Source organism: Pogona vitticeps, chromosome 3 (genome assembly GCF_051106095.1).
Source record: "Pogona vitticeps strain Pit_001003342236 chromosome 3, PviZW2.1, whole genome shotgun sequence".
Classification (NCBI taxonomy): Eukaryota; Metazoa; Chordata; class Lepidosauria; order Squamata; family Agamidae; genus Pogona; species Pogona vitticeps.
In genome coordinates this window covers 133,678,656-133,698,929 of record NC_135785.1, presented here as the reverse complement: position 1 = coordinate 133,698,929, position 20,274 = coordinate 133,678,656, and the positions used below count along the sequence as shown (strand labels likewise).

Below are 20,274 nucleotides of genomic sequence, written 5' to 3'. Positions count from 1 at the left end.
ATCTGGAAGAAGCACTTCACCAACAATGCACCGAAAATACATATGCACACAAAATAATCCAAATGCAGGAATCCAAAAATGGCCAATGAGTACACAACCCCCAGAGCTAATACCAGGGTCATCATGGCAAGTAGGTTTCACAGAATTTCCCCACTATAAAGAATACAAGTATTGTTTGGTTTTTGTAGACTCACTTTGGGATCCTGTGGCAAGGGTTAAAATTCAGAAAAAGGCTCTCTTTTTGTGGCAAAAGTAAGCCAACGAGAGGCTCAGATTCTTGACATCGATTCAAAATTGCATACTTGATGGCATCAACAGTCTAGTAAACAAGTAGAATGCTAGAACCAAACCCTGAAGTCACACCTTTGGAAAATGGTGCAAGAAACAAACAAAGGGTGAGTGGATCTGTTACCCAAGCACTCAGGATTAGAATCCTACCATGGGGAAAGAGTGCACGGAGTTCTTTTGAAATAATGTATGGTCAGCCTTATCCAAATGGAAGTCTCCCTACCAGTCAAGCAGTGGCCAAAACATGTCCCAGAGAATTAACAGAGTACTTGCTAACTATACCTAGTATCTTACAAGAAAATAGGTATTTCTTGGTGGCTAAAGGAGTACAATCCTTGGAAAAGCCACTGCATCATTCCCAGCCAGGAGACTGAGTAATTTTGAAGTTCTGTGTTGCTCACCACCCCATCATTGCTGAAGGTGGAAGGTATCACCCCGTGGATACCTTACCAACGAGTGAAGGAAGCCACAGTACTGATGCACTCCACTACTCTTCAACCAAAAGCACCAAAAGTGGGCAGTACAAGGTCTGGACAGATTGAAGTTATTTTTCCAATTACAAGAAACCAAATGCAATTAAGAACAGTAAAGTAAAACTGTATGGGAGCAGGTCTATGCCCAACTATAAGGACTCGTTCCTTTATCCTGCCAGTGGACCTCCAGAATTACCCTAGGAGGGTATGTCAGTATGTAAGATGTGAGCATGTTTGGCTTGGAATAAGGTGAGAATAGTAAAAAGAAAATATGAAAAACAAGAAGGGGCAATTATACCACAAAGAAACACAGAACCATGGGGAAAAATATACATTGATTATATTGACAAAGAATGCTCCAGCTAGCATACAATTGCACTCATTTCACATGCTAGCAAGGTTATGCTCTAAATCCTCCGACGTAGGCTTCAGCAGTATTTGTTCAGTTGTTTAGTCGTGTCCGACTCTTCGTGACCCCATGGACCAGAGCACGCCAGGCCCTCCTATCTTCCACCGCCTCCCGGAGTTGTGTCAAATTCATGTTGGTTGCTTCGATGACACTGTCCAACCATCTCATCCTCGGTGGTCCCCTTCTCCTCTTCCCTTCACACTTTCCCAACATCAAAGTCTTTTCCAAGGAGTCTTCTCTTCTCATGAGATGACCAAAGTACTGGAGCCTCAGCTTCAGGATCTGTCCTTCCAATGAGCACTCGGGGTTGATTTCCTTTAGAATTGATAGGTTTGTTCTCTTTGCAGTCCAGGGAACTCTCAAAAGTCTCCCCAGCACCACAATTAAGAGCCTCGTGGCGCAGTGGTTAAAATGCTGTATTGCAGCTAAAACTGTGCTCACGACCTGGGGTTCAAATCCCAGGTAGCCGGCTCAAGGTTGACTCAGCCTTCCATCCTTCCGAGGTCGGTAAAATGAGTAACCAGCTTGCTGGGGGGGGCAATGTGTAGCCTGTATAATTAAAATTGTAAACCGCCCGGAGAGTGCTTGTAGCGCTATGGGGCGGTATATAAGTCCAATAAATAAATAAATAAAATAAAATAAATTCAAAGGCATCAATTCTTCGGCGGTCACCTTTCTTTATGGTCCAGCTCTCACTTCCATACAACACTACAGGAAAAACCATAGCTTTGACTATTCGGACTTTTGTTGGCAAGGTGATGTCTCTGCTTTTTAAGATGCTGTCAAGGTTTGTCATTGCTTTCCTCCCAAGAAGCAGGCGTCTTTTAATTTCGGGGCTGCTGTCTCCATCTGCAGTGATCATGGAGCCCAAGAAAGTAAAATCTGTCACTGCCTCCATATCTTCCCCCTCTGTTTCCCAGGAGGTGATGGGACCAGTGGCCATGATCTTAGTTTTTTTGATGTTGAGTTTCAGACCGTTTTTTGCACTCTCGCCTTTCACCCTCATTACAAGGTTATTTAGTTCCTCCTCACTTTCCGCCATCAGAGTGGTATCATCTGCATATCGGAGGTTGTTGATATTTCTTCTGGCAATCTTAATTCCAGCTTGGGATTCCTCCAGTCCAGCCTTCCGCATGATGTATTCTGCATATAAGTTAAATAAGCAGGGTGACAATATACAGCCTTGTCGTACTCCTTTCCCAATTTTGAACCAATCCGTTGTTCCATATCCAGTTCTAACTGTTGCTTCCTGTCCCACATATAGGTTTCTCAGGAGATGGATAAGGTGGTCAGGCACGCCCATTTCTTTAAGGACTTGCCATAGTTTGCTGTGGTCCACACAGTCAAAGGCTTTTGCATAGTCAATGAAGCAGAAGTAGATGTTTTTCTGGAACTCTCTGGCTTTCTCCATAATCCAGCGCATGTTGGCAATTTGGTCTCGAGTTCCTCTGCCCCTTCGGAATCCCGCTTGTACTTCTGGGAGTTCTCAGTCCACATACTGCTGAAGCCTACCTTGTATGATTTTGAGCATAACCTTGCTGGCGTGTGAGATGAGTGCAATTGTCCGGTAGCTGGAGCATTCTTTGGGACTGCCCTTCTTTGGTATTGGGATGTAGACTGATCTTTTCCAGTCCTCTGGCCACTGTTGAGTTTTCCAAACTTGTTGGCACCTTAACAGCATCATCCTTTAAGATTTTAAATAGTTCAACTGGAATGCCATCACCTCCACTGGCCTTGTTGTTAGCCAGGCTTTCTAAGGCCCACTTGACCTCACTCTCCAGGATGTCTGGCTCTAGGTCAGCAACTATATTGTCTGGGTTGTCCGGGATATCTAAAACTTTCTGATATAATTCCTCTGTGTATTCTTGCCACCTCTTCTTGATGTCTTCTGCTTCTGTGAGGTCCCTTCCATTTTTGTCTTTTATCATGTCCATCTTTGCACAAAATGTTCCTCTAATATCTCGAATTTTCCTGAACAGATCTCTGGTTTTTCCTTTTCTGTTATTTTCCTCTATTTCTTTGCATTGTTCATTTAAGAAGGCCCTCTTGTCTCTCCTTGCTATTCTTTGGAAGTCTGCATTCAATTTTCTGTAACTTTCCCTATCTCCCCTGCATTTTGTTTCCCTTCTCTTTTCTGCTATTTGTAAGGCCTCGTTGGACAGCCACTTTGCTTTCTTGCATTTCCTTTTCTTTGGGATGGTTTTTGTTGCTGCCTCCTGTACAATGTTACGAGCCTCTATCCAAAGTTCTTCAGGCACTCTGTCCACCAAATCTAGTTCCTTAAATCTGTTCTTCACTTCTACTGTGTATTCGTAAGGGATTTGGTTTAGATTATACCTGAGTGGCCCAGTGGTTTTTCCTACTCTCTTCAGTTTAAGCTTGAATTTTGCTATGAGAAGCTGATGATCAGAGCCACAATCAGCTCCAGGTCTTGTTTTTGCTGACTGTATAGAGCTTCTCCATCTTTGGCTGCAGAGAATATAGTCAATCTGATTTCGATGTTGCCCATCTGGTGATTTCCATGTGTAGAGTCGCCTCTTGTGTTGTTGGAAAAAGATGTTTGTGATGACCAGCTTGTTCTCTTGACAAAACTCTATTAGCCTTTGCCCTGCTTCATTTTGAACTCCAAGGCCAAACTTCCCTGTTGTTCCTTTTATCTCTTGACTCCCTACCTTAGCATTCCAGTCCCCCAGAATGAGAAGAACATCATTCTTCGGTGTCAGTTCTAGAAGGTGTTGTAAATCTTCATAAAATTGTTCAATTTCAGTCTCCTCAGCAATGGACGTTGGTGCATAAACTTGGATTATTGTGATGTTGAAAGGTCTGCCTTGGATACGTATTGACATCATTCTGTCATTTTTGAGATTATATCCCATTACGGTTTTTCCCACTTTTTGTTGACTATGAGGGCTACTCCATTCCTTCTACGGGATTCTTGCCCACAATAGTAGACATGATAATCATCTGAGTTGAAATCACCCATTCCCATCCATTTTAGTTCACTGATGCCCAGAATGTCGATGTTTATTCTTGCCATCTCCTGTTTGACCACCTCCAGCTTCCCAAGGTTCATAGATCTTACATTCCAGGTTCCTATGCAGTATTTTTCTTTCCAGCATCGGACTTTCCTCTCACTTCCAGGCACGTCCACAGCTGAGCGTCCTTTCGGCTTTGGCCCATCCACTTCATCAGCTCTGGAGCTACTTGTACTTGTCCTCTGCTCTTCCTCAGTAGCATGTTGGACGCCTTTTGACCTGAGGGTCCCATCTTCCAGCGTCATATCTTTTAGCCTTTTGTTCCTGATCATGGGGCATTCTTGGCAAAGATACTGGAGTGGAATTGCCGTTCCTACCCCAGGTGGATTGCGTTTAGTCAGAACTCTCCACTATGACCTGTCCGTCTTGGGTGGCCCTGCACGGCATAGCCCATAGCTTCTCTGAGTTACTCAAGCCCCCTCGCCACGACAAGGCAGCAATCCATGTGGACCGAGAACTCTCAGAAGTACAAGCTGGATTTCGAAGGGCAGAGGAACTAGAGACCAAATTGCTAACATGCGCTGGATTATGGAGAAAGCCAGAGAGTTCCAGAAAAACATCTACTTCTGCTTCATTGACTATGCAAAAGCCTTTGACTGTGTGGACCACAGCAAACTATGGCAAGTCCTTAAAGAAATGGGAGTGCCTGACTACCTTATCTATCTCCTGAGAAATCTATATGGGGAACAGGAAGCAACAGTTAGAACTGGATATGGAACAACTGATTGGTTCAAAATTGGGAAAGGAGTATGACAAGGCTATATATTGCCCTCCGGCTTATTTAACTTATATTCAGAATACATCATGTGAAAGGCTGGACAGGAGCAATCCCAAGCTGGAATTAAGATTGCCAGAGGAAATGTCAACAACACTCTGATGGCAGAAAGTGAGGAGGAATTAATGAGGGTGAAAGAGGAGAGTGCCAAAAATGGTGTGAAGCTCAACATCAAAAAAACCAAGATAATGGCCACTGGTCCCATCACCTCCTGGCAAATAGAAGGGGAAGATATGGAGCCAGTGACAGATTTTACTTTCTTGGGCTTCATGATCACTGCAAATGGTGACAGCAGCCACAAAATTAAAAGACACCTGCTTCTTGGGCAGAAAGCAATGACAAACCTTGACAGCATCCTAAAAAGCAGAGACATTACCTTGCCAACAAAAGTCAGAATAGTCAAAGCTATGGTTTTCCCTGTAGTGATGTATGGAAGTGAGAGCTGGACCATAAAGAAAGCCGGCTGCCAAAGAATTGATGCTTTTGAATTGTGGTGCTCTAGGAGGCTCTTGAGACTGCAAGGAGAACAAACCTATCAGTTCAGAAGGAAATCAACCCTGAGTGCTCACTGGAAGGACAGATCCTGAAGCTGAAGCTCCAGTACTTTGGCTATGTGATGAGAAGAGAAGACTCCTTGGAAAACACCTTGATGTTGGGAAAGTGTGAAGGCAAGAGGAGAAGGGGACGACAGAGGATGAGATGGTTGGATATTGTCATTGAAGAAACCAACATGAATTTGACCCAACTCCGGGAGGCAGTGGAAGATAGGAGGGCCTGGCGTGCTCTGGTCCATCGGGTCACAAAGAGTTGGACATGACTAAATGACTAAACGATGACGAGACACACTTCCAGAAGCATTGCAGGAACAACCAAGGTACTATGTAAAACAAAGCTGAAAATTAATATATTTTTGGGCCCAGGAAAATACAGGAGTGTATGGCAAAATTTGGTTATTTATGTCCTCAGTTCTTACTGGATATCAATTGGAGAAATCAGAGATCCAAACGTTGTTGGAGTCTCTGACCCAAAAAGGGGGGAGGGATTGTTTTAGTTAGTAGTGGGTTATTTCTTTTATCTTTTGTTGCTTGTCTACCTGGTCTTGTAGTGACTGATGGATTAGTGTTTTCCCTTCGTCTGTTTTGTAATGTTATATTCTAAATAAAATTTTACAAAACAACAACAAAAACAGTCTAAAATTTTTTATATGTGTAGAGTCCGTAACTTCTTTTGGTATTAGGGTGATATATGCCTCTAGCCATGACTTGGGTATTTTAGCTTCTAATAGAACTTTGTTACTGTGATGAGATGGGTTTTTGAGTTAAAAACTTGTAAGGAATGTGGGGTTTGTAATTGAGAAATGAGCAAGAGAGGTTCCATCTTGTTTCTTTGTATAAAGTATCTATGCTATGCTGCCAGGTTGTTTTCTAGGCGAGCAGATAGAATGTTATTCTGAGAGCCTGAGAAAGGACTTGGTGTGATTAGATAGATGGAAATTGTTGTGACTATTTGCTAAACCACAGTACATCTGGTGTGTATGGGAAAGAAGTCATGTGGTGCAACAGGACTGTTTGCCTTGTAACAAACTCTGGTTGGATGACATCGTGGGAAGGTGTGATAAGCCCTTGCCAGTTACTCTTGAAAAAGGAACTTTTTGCCTATGGACATTGTCTTTCAAGACCGACTCTTCAGTCATTCGTGACTCATTCTAATGTCTTTCATGACCAACCCTGAAGTCTATCGTGACCAACCTTTACATGGACTGATCCTTATACTATACTGGATTACCCTTGGACCTATGGGCTTTTTCCTAAGGACTATGAATTATTTCTCTATGGGCTCTTATTTTTGGAATACTTCACATGGACTATGCTCTTGTAATTTTCTAAGGACAATGGGACATTTACTGAATTTTCTTTTTGGTACAGGATTTTTATTCTACAGAATCACTGAGGACTATAGCCTTTTTAGAACATGTTTGGATTGTTTTGTTTTTCCTGGACTGGAACTGTTGTTATTCTTTTTAATGGCTTTTTGTATTCTTGTAAGGTTTTTGAACACTTTTCTATTTTTCATGTTTTCTTTGCATCACTACAGAGTTGTAAATAGCTAACACAATGCTTATTTACTTGCCTTGGCTTAGTTTGGTTTTGATACCTAGAAACATGCTTATTTTTAAATAAAATAATGATTATAAAAATCAATTGGTTTCCTGAACAGTAAGACTTGTCTTAGGGTCATCTGAGAGTGCTGCTTTGGCCTAGCATACTTAAGGAGTCCTGCCTGTGGTGCAAGTTAAGTCTAAGGACTACAAAGCCCACATGTTTTTCTTTAAGTAATATTCAGAGGGTACAAGGGTGTTCTTATGTGGGCAGACTTGTAAGAAGGAGGGTTGTAGCACGTCTAGCTGAGCTCCAGGATTCCCTCAGCCCATTTTAGCGTGTGCAAACTCCTGATTACTCTCTGTCCAGGCTTTCACACATTCTCCAGAGAACCGTGTTTGCTTGCAGTTGCAGACCTCTTTTATTGGTAGGCTTAATGTATCTTGGAAGGATTTGTAAAATTCTGCTGGTAATCCATCTGGTCCTGGGGTCTTATCAATTTTTTTCTGTTTTTAATGGCTTCTATTACTTCCATCATTGTTATTTTCTCATTTAGGAGACTTTTAATGTTTTCTGGTACTTTAGGGATGTGTGCTTTTTCCATATATTGTATTGTTTTTTTCAAGGGAAAATTCTTAGGTATCATACAGAAACTTTTATTGTAAGTTTCCACAAATGGGAATTTTATTGATGATAACTGAAATTGGGTATGCTGGATGGAAAAAAAAGCACTCCCATCAATTTGTGAAGAACATGAACAAATAAATAAATGCTACAGATTGTTGGGTTTGCTCGCATGGTCTAGCATCAGGTTTACAAGGGTGGCCAATTATACCCACTGCCACTCTGAATGTCGCAGGCTGGTTTAAATTCAAAGTATGTGAGGGTGATGAATGGATATTGGATTCAAGTCTTGGTGGGATTTATTAACAAGGTGGTTACCAAATCTTCAATGGTTGAAAATATTTTTTATGAATATTACTCTGCTTATTGCTATAGTATTGGTATCTTGCTGCATGATACAATGTACTCTTGCATATTGTTCATCTATTACTACTAAGAAAGTTCTGTTGTTTTTACTATTACAAAATACTATGGTTTTTAAAAAGTGGTTTATAGTGTAATTATAAACAACTTTTTTTAAAAAGGGCAAGTATGTACAGTGTGTCATAAAAGTGTTCCTAAGAATCTGCTTTTACACGGAACAGAGAGGGGTCCGGAATGATCAGTTCCTTATCAGGTAAAACTGGGTCCTTTAATTTTACCCTAGGCAACTGCTTCACCCCTTCTCCCGAGTCTGAACTGATTTTAAATAAACAACATCCAGGAGTTCTAGAAGATTTAATCTTCCTAGTACTCTCTTAAAGGTAGGACCCTAAATTGGTAGCATTTAATAAACGTGGCCTGATTAAACAAATCAATGAACTATAGTAGCTAATGGTCTATACAAGAAGCCAATTTTCAGACAGTTAGCCTTTTTATGTTTTATTAGAAAAATAGAAATTAGTAATAAATGAATTTAAACAAGCAAACAAGACATCTTTACATAATCAAACATTTCCAAAAACCCCAGCCATCACCACAAGGCATTTTCCTCTACAAAAACCAAAATAACAAACAGCTAACTACATTTTTGAATAGACTTCTGTCTTACTGTTAATATGAAAAATAAAAGTTCCTTCGGAGTTTTTTCTCTGGCGTTCATTCCTCTGTGCAGGAATTCTCTCGCTGTGTTCGGGCAGACATCCAGGCTGTCTCTCCGTCCATATTCTAGGCTGTCGTCTCTCGTCTCATCTCTCTTAAATCAAGAAGTTATGTCCTTGTTCCTTCTGAGTTGAGATAGTTGCCTGGAAACGAGATAAAGGTCACCTTATTCTTCATAGGTTTTTTTTCTACTGAAAAAGAATTGACCTTGGACATCTTGCTTCGTTCTAACTTGCACACAGACATAAACGGATTTCTAGCCTAACTTTGCTCCTACAAAATAAATCTCTGTCCAGCTTTCATAATCAAATTCATGGCACAGTGCGTTCATGTTTGGTTTGGAATAAGGTGAAGATGGTTTGGAATAAGGTGAAGAAACAGAAAGAGAGTTAGGACACAAAGATGGAGACCAACACGACCAAAGGAACTATGGGACTTCACATTTCTGGGTATAAGACACACCAAAAACCTATGGCCCCGCATTTAAACTCAATACTGCACTTGGGTAAAAACTGTTCTTGAATCTGCTTGTCCTTGCTTTCAATACCCTGAATCTCCTTCCTGATGGTAATAGTTTAAAGAACTGATATTCCAGATGAGAGGAGTCTTTCAGTATGTTAGATATCTTCCTCTTACATCTGTTCTTATACAATTCTTCCAAAGAGAGGAGTGAACAGCCAATGATGTTTTGGGCCGTCTTAATCACCCTTTGAATTGCCTTTTTCTCTGCCACTGTGCAGCTCGTGAACCACACACAGAGACAGTAGGATAATATGCTCTCAATCGAACTCCGATAGAAGGTGATTAACAAACTCTCAGTCAATTGTTGCTTTCTAAGAATCCTTAGAAAATACAACCGTTGTTGTGCCTTCCTGATTAAGGCAGCGGTGTTTGCACTCCAAGTCAGGTCATTTGTTATGATAGTCCCAAGAAACTTACATTCAACCACCTGTTCCACACAAACTCCATCTATATACAGTGGCTGAATGTCTGCTCTTTTTTCCCTATAGTCCACTATGAATTCCTTGTTTTTTTGGATGTTAAATAAAAGATTGTTTTTTTTTCTCACCAGCGGGATAGCTGTAATACCTCGTCCCGATACGCAGACTCATCATCCCCAGAGATAAGTCCTACTAGTGTAGTATCGTCTGCAAATTTGATAATCCTATTACTGGGATGGTTATTGGTGCAATCTGATGAATAAATGGAGAACAGTAGTGGACTAAGGACACAGCCTTGTGGAGTGCCAGTGCTGAGTATCTTGTCAGTAGAGATGTAGTCATTCAGTTTAACCCTTTGTGGACGATTAGTTAAAAAATCCAAAATCCACAGACAGATAGAATCTGGAAAATCAAGATCTTTAAGTTTGTCTATTAATCTGTGGGGTATAATGGTGTTAAAAGCAGAGCTAAAGTCCGCGAACAGCATTCTTACATAATTCCCTTGTGTTTCCAAGTGGGATAAAGCCATATAAAGCACAGTATTGATCGCATCCTCGGTTGATCTATTTTCTTTATAAGCAAACTGAAGGCCATCAAAGGGATCAGGAAGGCAGGAGATAATATATTTCCGAACTAACTGCTCAAAGCACTTCATTAAGATTGAAGTTAGTGCCACCGGCCTGTAGTCATTCGGACTGTTTGTAGGCAACTTTTTAGGCAGTGGAACGATGACGGAAGCCTTGAGACAGACGGGAACTGCGCATAGTGTCAGGGATCGATTAAAAATTACAGTCCATATCCCGGCTAGCTGATCAGCACAGTCTTTTACCACCCGACCAGGAATTAAGTCGGGTCCAGCTGCTTTTCTGGAGTTAACCACTTTCATAGTCTGTCTCACATCCTGCTCATTCACAATGAAGGGGGGACTCTGCTGAGTAAATGATGGCAAATGAACAGTTTCAGTTTGATCGATCTCGAATCGAGCAAAAAAGTTGTTCAACTCCTCAGCCACCTCCACACCTCCGCCCGAGGAAACCTTTTTTGCTTTGTAGTTTGTTAGTTGTTGAACCCCCTGCCAAACTTGCCTCATGTTATTGCTGAGAAAGCAGTCTTTAATTCTCCTCTTGTATTCGGCCTTAGCTTGCTTAATGCCTCTCCTCAAATTCGTTCTTGCTGCACTGTAGTCTAGATCATCCCCAGACTTAAAAGCCTTATTTCTAGCATACAACAGGCGTCTAACCTTCCCGGTCATCCAAGGTTTTTGATTGGGATAAACCCGGATACGTTTATCCACTGTGACCGTGTCAATACGGTGTGCCATATACCCTAACACTGCAGCTGTATGTTCTTCCAGATCAGGATGATCAAAAACTTCCCAATTCGTTTGTTCAAAACAGTCCTTTAACTGCTCCATTGCTCCCTCCGGCCAGCTTTTCACTGTCTTGACTACTGGCCCTGACTGTTTTCTCAGAGGAATATACTCCGGAGCTAAAAACAGGGACATATGGTCAGACTGGCCCAAGTGTGGCAATTGTAATATCCTGTATCCATTTGCAATATTCGTGTAGACCTTATCTAAGGTGTTCAGCCCCCTAGTAGCACACCTTACATGTTGATGGAATTTGGGGAGGACTGCACGTAGATCTACATGATTGAAGTCTCCTGCAATAATGTATACAGCATCCGGAAATTTACTTTGCAAGTTGCCAGTTTCATCGCCCAAATGACCCAGCGCCAAATCCGCATTTGCATCCGGCGGAATATAAACAACAAGAATAATAACAACGCTGAATTCCCGTGGAAGGTTAAAAGGTCTGCATTTAACAGACAGATATTCCAGCTCCAAAGAGCTATGACGTGTTATAATCTCTGAGTTTGTGCACCAGCTCTCTCTAACAAACACGCACAATCCTCCTCCTCTGCACTTCCCCACATTCCTGTCTCTGTCCAAACAATGTAATAAAAAACCTTCCATATCAATAACAGTGTTTGGAATAGTGAGGTTCAGCCAGGTTTCAGTGATTAACAGCACGCAACAGTTTTTCACAAACTTACTTGAGGAGACCTGTAACCTTAAGTCATCCATCTTGTTTGCCACTGATCTGGCATTAGTCAGAAAGAGACATGGGAGTGGTAGTCGCTTTGTCTGTTTTTGCAGCCTATACAAAACACCAGCCCTACAGCCCCTTTTCTTCTTCCTCTCCTTACGTTTCCTTTTCCTTCTCACTCTCGCTTTTGCCGGAATTACAGTCCACAGAGAGCCGGGGGACCTTGCAATCTCTGATGGTATGCCATGTTTCCAAATAAACTTAGCTGTTATCTCCTGTTTACATTGCAATCCAGTCCTCATAATCCAGAACGGATTAACCTCGCTGTGCGGGGCACCACTGTATTTCATATCCAAATTTCACCTTTCATCAAGTAATTCGAATATTATCCAGATCTCTTATGACATTATTAAGCTACAGTTGATTTACATCTTAAAGTATACCTTAAAATCCTCGATTTCTAATATTATATTCATCATACATATTTCAGATTACACAATTAAGAATTCTTAATTGTCATTTATCTCCAAACATAATCAGAATCAATTTATTGTTATATTCATCAATTGTCATTTCCCCTTTTATTTATAACATTCTAAACCTAAATTAGAATTGGCTCCTTTTTTGCTAGTTTTAAAATGCCATCTATAAAACCCTATTAAGTTATTTTCTCTCTGATTTGATGGATTTTTCCCAATCATCATGTTCTCCGTTTGAAGCCAAGCAATGTCTAATTTGTAATCATCTAGTTTCCCTTTCAGCCCCACCTTTTTGCTTCCTTGCTTTGCATAATCACCCATCAAATTAAGACACCTCTCTTTTTCATCCACCTGAACCTCTTTCTCATAATAAAAATCAGTTTCCCTAATCTCCTTTTTGAAGATTTCACCCTTCTTTGTTGCTCTTCCTTGTGCTGCTAAAGTGAGCTGATCTGTTTGTGTTTCAGTCTGCTGTTCTGACGAAAGATTCCAATGCTCTGTCTCTGCCATTTCCTTCATCTCTGAAAGCACAGTCTGGAGTTCAGAAAATTGAATTTTAAGAGGATTGAGAATATTCCTTTGCAGGTTCTGAAAAGCATTTACTATATCTTCTGTTAACTCCATCGCAATTACAAAGTAGATGGTCAAAGATGCTTCCTAATTTCCAGATATACACCTCATTTGAAGAAACATTCCTTGTTATAAAAAATACCCCCCAACTTGGCTTTTTTGCTTCTTCCACCGGAAGCCATAAAGTACTTAAGTAGTAAAAGTCAATTCCTCAACAGAGCTAATGATTTATACTGTCCCAGATCCAGCTTTCACCAGATAGCTTCGATTGTAAATTGTCGAATCAGTCATAATAAACTTCCATTAAGTTAAAGTCCACCTTAAACATCCTTAAACATCCTTTTCTTTCCTTTTTAAAAAAATTATTATTATAAAAGTTCATCAGAGTAATTATGAGTTGTTCCCATCAAGGACAGGGGATAAATTTAAAAAGTCTCTGTCCCTATCAGCTCCAGCTCCTATTTTCAGTTGTGACGCAGTAATAAAATACCGATCTGTTTGGGTTTAAAGCTTGTTTGCCACTTCAGGATTACACTATCTTCTTTAAAATCAGCCGCTTAAGTTTATTTTGTACTTACAGAGGCGATGTTGAAACCAAATAGTCCTTGTTAATGCAGTCCATTGTAAATCTACATGTTTCCCTCCTGCCGCAGAGCTTCACAGCTAGGACGACATTAAAAAATCGCTTCGGTGGAATCCTTTGTCTGGAGAAAGGAGTGATCTAAGAGGTGGTTGCTTTCCACCCCCCAGAAGATCTCCGCTCTCCTGCGACCCAGGATGGGCTTCTTCTAGCCTCCTGCCCCCCAATTTCTTGGGGGGATTCTGGATTCATGGCATGCAGCAGAAATCTGGAGAGCCCAGATTTTCTTGCTGCCTCGCTGTTCATAGCTCCGCCCCCCAACACTGCTAGATTCAGATGTCCCAAAATAGGGCTAATCTCATCACTTTATGCATATATACATACACACACACACACACAGCTGGATCTCATATCCCCAGCCAACAAGGCTACTGGTATTTTACTCCAATATTTTTGAAGGGCATCAGGTTGGTGCAACCTGCATTGGTATATAACAGATCCTTGGGATCTGACTATTGTATGTGTTAGTAACATCCCCTTCTTAGCAGATTTTCCAGCTCAGATAATGAAAAAAAGTTGGCAACTCTCCCCAAGATCAGGATAAAACACAACTGTACATGTATGCAGGTCATGTTGGACTTTCATGGCTGTATTACTGTAACACTCTACTGAAACAAGGACTCATGAAGCAGAATTCAAAAGCCTCTCACAAAAACACTGCCTGGCTGAGTGTGGTGGTTGAAGTTAGCATGAGGAGGAAGAATGAGGGGTGGAAGAAAGAGATAAGTGAAAAAAAGGCAGAGGACTACAAGTTTAGAGCAGAACCAGGAGAAGATTATGGGATTATAGTGAATGAAAAAGAGGGTGCAAGTAAAAACAGCCCTTGAACTGCTGGAAGCCTTTTCATCCTGTCAGAACTCAGAGCTAGTTGATCGGATGTTTCTGTGGGCAACCTTCAAGCAATTGTGACGGACAGGTCAGGAACCACTCCTGTCCATCACAATGGAACCTTGATTCAGGAGCCAATGGTTGTACAGAAAAGGCGGAGCTAAGGAAATATAAGAAGAATGGATGACAGTTAAAGAGCAGTTAGTTTTTATTTCTGGTAATCAATAAACCTTTTATTTGTTTGAAAGAAACCCTTGTCCTTTTTGATTATCAGGATAGGTTGGTGGCAGCAAGTTTTGGTGAAAGGTAGTGAGCACTCTTATAGGCCTGGATGGGTAGAGGCTTGAGAGTGGCCTACTACATATAAATTGGTGTCCAGCTTGTGGGATCCGAAGTGATCCAGTAAAGCCTTGGTCTGGAAAAGGTGCCCAGAGCAGATTCTTAGTTAGGGAATCTGAGTGGACGCGTGGGTAATTTCCTAGGACTTGTCTCAAGGGGAGCAAGTCTAGTAGGAGGGCGCTGAAGCTCAGATTGGGGACTAAGACAGGGAGGCTCTGTGGTGACCATTTCTGTGGAGAGAGTTGCCCACAGCAAAATCTGTGGCAGTTTGGCTAGCTGGTCCTGAGTTCAAGGGAGAACTCTGAGGGGACAAAAGCAGAGCCAAGAGCAGATAGGCTGAGGGGACTCAAGACAGCTAAACCTAGGAGAGGGTAAAGCTGTGGGCTTTGAGTGATTTTGTGGCCTGAGGCAGAGAGAGAAGTTCTGTCTGTGGCGAGAGGCCTAGCTGAGAGCCAGAGGCCTAGACACGGCAGCTAGCTTACCAGTGCTGGTGAAGCAGCAGCTTTATAACACAGAATAGCACTGACAGGAAAAAAGTGTACTTTTAAAATTGAGGCTTGTAAATTGGATCAGAAGCCTGAAGGAAGGAAAATGCCTTTGACTAGGGGAAAGAAAGCTGAGCAGGTGCCTTATGAAATGGCAGCTGGGTCAAATAGTGAAAATGTGGATGTTGAGGAAGGATTTACCTCAGCTCAGGAGGGAGAGTCCTCAAGGGAAGACCCGTTAGAGTTCAGAAAATGGAGATTTGAGCTGGAAATGAAGGCCAAAGCTGAGGAGAGACAAACGGCCTTACAAATGGAGAAAGAGAAAATAGAGATGGAGAAAGAAAAACTGGCCTTACAAATGGAGAAAGAGAAAATGGAGATGTAGAAAGAGAAAATGGAGAGGGAGGAAAGAATGAGGCAGAGAGAAATGGAGGCCCAATTAGAGAAAGAGAGAATGGCTTTTGAGCTTAGGAGATTGGAGCTGGCAGCTCAGGCTAACAATAATAATAACAATACTGGCAGAGATGATTCTGAGGGAAGACAGTTATCAAAGGCAGATCTAAAGAAATTCCCTGTTTTTAGAAAAGGAGATGATCCAGAATCATTTTTAGTGTTGTTTGAAAGAGCTTGTGAAGATTTTTCCTGTGAGGAATTATGAAAGAATGATAGCGTTGAGATCCCAAATTAGTGGTGGACTGGCAGAAATCTATGTGGAGATGCCTATTGAATTCATTAAAGATTATAATGAGTTCAAAAAGTTAGTGTTTGCCAGGTATGGCATAAATTCAGAACAGCTGAGACAGAAATTCAGGTCTCTGACCAAGAAACCTGATGAGTCTTACTCGCAATTAGGGGCAAACTTGTCCAGATATCTAGACAAATGGCTGGCACAGGAAAAAGTTGAGACAGTGGAAGACCTTAAAAATATTTTTGGATTGGAGCACTTCTATTCTCTCTTACCTGGAGAACTGAAATTTTTGGTTAAGGACAAGGAACAGAGAAATTTGAGAGAGGCAGGGGAGTTTGCGGATTTCATTTCCCAGATCAGAAAACCAAGTGGTTATGAGGGAAAGGTTGTGAGAAAAGTGTGGGAAGATTCCAATAAATACCCCAGAAGACAATTTAAAAACCAGCAGAAGGTTGGGGGCCATTTTGTGGGAAAGTCATCAGACCAAAACCAAGCCAAAGGACAAAATTTGGAGAGAAAAGGAGGTAAAGGTGCTGGGGATGATCAATGGAACGTTAGAACTTGTTTTAGGTGTAATGAAAAAGGCCATATTGCATCCCAATGTGGTAAAAATAAATAATTTGTACCACAAAATGTAAATTTAGGTAAGCCTAAGGCAGTATACTGTGTGCAACAAGAGCAGAACAATCCACCAAGGGAGGAGTCAGTCGCTATGGCAACACAAGCTGAACTCTCTACACAAGATGATAATATTGAACCTGATTTTCCTTTTGCCGAGATTAGACATTGCTTTTTAATTAAAATGAACCAAAAGTTATTTCAAACAGCTGGGGACCATATTTATATCTTTGATAACAAATATATGGTTTTGAGGGACTCATGTTCACAAGTCACTCTGTGACACCCTGATATAATACCTCAGAAATACATCTTAAAAGGGGAAAACGTGGTTGTAAAGGGAATTGGTGAGAAAGCAGTCACTTTGCCTGTGGCTGAGGTACACCTGAGGTACCAGGAATGGGAAGGATCTTGGAGAATTGGGATTTCTTCTCAGGTTCCAGCAGCGGTTTTAATTGGCAATGACCTCTCTGAACATGTGAAGAAGGTTTTAGTTGTGACACGTTCCCAACAAGATCAATCTGAGACAGCTGAGGAAGGGTGTGAAAATCAGAGGCAGGGAATGCCTGACAGTAGTAACTCAGCTGAAATATTTCCACTTAATATTTCCCAAAGTAATACCTTCAGTCAAGAGCAGAAATCAGATTCCACACTGAATCAATGCTTTGAGAACGTTTCTGAGGCAAAATTAACCCCTGAAAGACCTGAGAGGTTCCACCTTGAACGGGGCTTATTGTACAGAGAGGCTTTAAGGAACCCCAAGAAAGGGGGGGGGAAGATGTTTTTCAAAGACAGGGTCATAACAAAGACAAGACTAAAGCGAAGCTATGCCCTTTACCAGTGATTTCTACCCCTTTCCAGCGCATTGGCGTGGATGTTATAGGACCATTGCCTAGGGTCACCCAAATGGGGAGTAGAATTATTCTGACCATGTTGATAATGCCACACGATACCCAGAGGCTATTCCTCTGAGGAATAGTGAGACTCTTAATGTGGCTGATTCCTTGCTGGGCTGTATGAGCTGTATGGGGTTCGCGTATAAGATGGTTGCTGACTTGGGACCATCGGTTACCTCTAAGCTCGTGCAAAGATTGTGGAAACTTTGTGGGATCAGACGGGACACTTCCAACCCCTATCACCCGCAAGTTGATGGCATGGCAGGGAGACTCGAGGGAACCCTCATTCGTTTGATTAGGGCATGCTTGGTGGAGAGTCCCTACAACTGGGATCAGAGGGTGCAACTTCTATCGTATGCTTGTGGGTCTGTGCCCCAAGAAAGTAATGGGTTCAGTCCTTTGGAGCTATGGTTTGGGAGAAAAGTGGGGAAACCCCTTGACTTACTCGAGCAGGGTTCGGAGAACATACAGGGATCTAATCCTGACGGTGTGATTTCATATTTAGTCAACATAACAAACACACTAAGGGGAAGCTTGAAGCTGGATGCTGCAGGTGTGCAGAGGCAGCAAGTGAACCAAGGGCTCTGGTGTGACAGAAAAGCCGGATAAAGAGGTTTTGCTCCTGGAGATGAGGTGCTTGTGCTAGGACCGCTCAAGGGGAGTAAATTGCAACTGGATTGGGCAGGACCATTCTGTATAGTCTCTGAAAGGAATGACCTTAATTATGTCATTAAGGAAGGTGGAGAACCAGGCAGGAGGGTGGTCCATGTAGATATGATCAAGCCCTACTATAGAGAAGAGAACTGGGTTCTGTTTGTCATGAAGAAAACAGACAATGGGAAATGTGACCTACCCTATTGGGAAGGTAGAGGGAAAGGAAAAGATAACCCTGAAGATGTCAGAGTTAGTCCTGTACTTTACCCTGAGCAACAGAATGAATTGAGGGCCTTGCAAGGGAGATACCGGTGGGTTTCTTCCAGCAAGCCAGGGCTGTCCCAGGGAGTGGTGCACGAAAGTGATACTGGAGGTGCACCCCCACCAGCTGTTACTCCTTGTAGTGTTGCTGACCTAACACGCAAGAAGAGTGCAGATCGTATCCAGTGGACCGGCAGCTGCGAGGAGGCATTCGCGAGGCTGACGGGGACAGTGATGACCAGTCCGATCATAAGAGTTCCAGAGCGAGTTCACCATCGTCGCCGATGCGTCCAACACCGGGTTAAGAGCCATGCTGAGCCAGAGGACAGCGATGGAGAACATCATCCTGTGGCGTACCTGAGCGAATATCTACAGGCGGGCGAAGATCAGCTTCCAAGTGGTGAGGGAGAGTGTCTTGCAATTCTTCATTCACTGCACAAGCTTGGACCTTATGTGTGGGGAGGACATTTTGTCCTGTGTACTGACCATTCCCCATTAGTATGGTTAAGGCCTATAAAGACCAACGACAGTAAGCGGATGAGATGGGCTTCACTTCTACAGGACTTTGATTTCGAGGTTCGAATGATTAAAGGGACTCAAAACTGTGCTGCAGATGCCCTCTCTAGAAGACCGGACGACTGAGGAAGACGGAAAATGGACTCTTAAACTGGTTTAAGTATTTAAAGGTTTGTGGTACATGTACACACTGATGTATGTTATATGTTATATACTCATATGAATTTGAATGTAAATATAATTTTCATGTTGTAGTCCAATATTAAGCGTATGCATGAGTGATCTTGGTAAGTGTTAGTGAATGTATGAGTATGACTTGCAGGTAAGATGTTTATTTAATGTTTGTGAAAATGTGTATTAAATATAATATTGTTATTAGGTAAATTGTATTATTGTATTGCTCCTCGTTGTTTATAGAGGAAAGCACTTTAGCTTTCCCCCATAAAATAACTTGTTAAGGGGGAGGTATTGTGGCATTCAGCTCTGCTCTCACCTGTCCGTCACAGCTGGGCAGGGGAACCTCAGCCAATAAGAGGACGGAGGGTGGTGCAGAAGTGGGAGGAGCTGAATTATATAAGGTGTGTGTGATGTGTGAGATCAGATCAGTTTTGAGAGAGATGAGTGATTAAAGAGATTGATTGAGAGTGAGAAAGAGCCCGTCAGTGAGGGAAAAGTCTGTGTCTGAGAAACAGTGATTGTCAACTTAATTTTACACCTGTGATTTACCCTTTTTATTTCTGGTAATCAATAAACCTTTTATTTGTTTGAAAGAAACCCTTGTCCTTTTTGATTATAAGGATAGGTTGGTGGCAGCAAGTTTTGGTGAAAGGTAGTGAGCACTCTTATATGCCTGGATGGGTAGAGGCTTGAGAGTGGCCTGCTACAGCATCTAATGCACATGCTCAACTAACAACCTCCCAAAAAGAATATAAAAGGAGGGGTCCAGAAAGGCAGAAATTGTCCACTGAGACCAAAAGCTTTTGGAACCAACTACTTTCTTTGGAACTTGGATGATGGAAATAAAGAATTATTCTCTTTTTGTTGAGTATGTATGAGGTGTGAATGTGTTGAATGCATGAAACCCTTTTATTAGAATTGTAATCAATAGGTAATAAAGTATATTCATTTTGCATTTATTAATATGTCTTGTGAGGTCCTTTGCTGGATGGATAGATGGATAGATGGATAGATGGATAGATGGATCATTTATTGGGATACAAAATATCTAGTAGTCACCTTTTTGTGACAGGGAGGCATTTCCATTTGTACAAAATCAGCCTACCCATTGAAGCATGCCTAGAGTGGTCTTAATGACCAGAATAAATAAATAAATAAATAAATAAATAAATAAATAAATAAATAAATAAATAAATAAATAAATAAATAAATAAATAAATAAATAAATAAATGTCCGTCCACTTATACAACATAGAATTAGGTGAAGCAAAACTAGACAACAATGAATTATCCTTTGAGTATGCAATTAGGGTGGCCATTGTGCATGAATTTAAACTTATTTTGTGTATTA

At 41.6% G+C, this 20,274-nt stretch overlaps 2 long non-coding RNA genes across 2 annotated transcripts in view; one reads left to right on the top strand and one right to left on the bottom strand.

The window, feature by feature from the left end:
- LOC144588274 (uncharacterized) overlaps positions 1 to 20,274 on the top strand; it is a 449,425-nt gene that overhangs the window by 326,021 nt on the left and 103,130 nt on the right. The window lies entirely within an intron of this gene.
- Positions 8,549 to 20,274, bottom strand: part of LOC144588273 (uncharacterized) — a 115,369-nt gene continuing 103,643 nt past the window's right edge. Inside the window, exon 2 of the long non-coding RNA XR_013543764.1 lies at positions 8,549 to 8,926. This is a non-coding gene — a long non-coding RNA (uncharacterized LOC144588273). The remainder of the gene's footprint in view (positions 8,927 to 20,274) is intronic.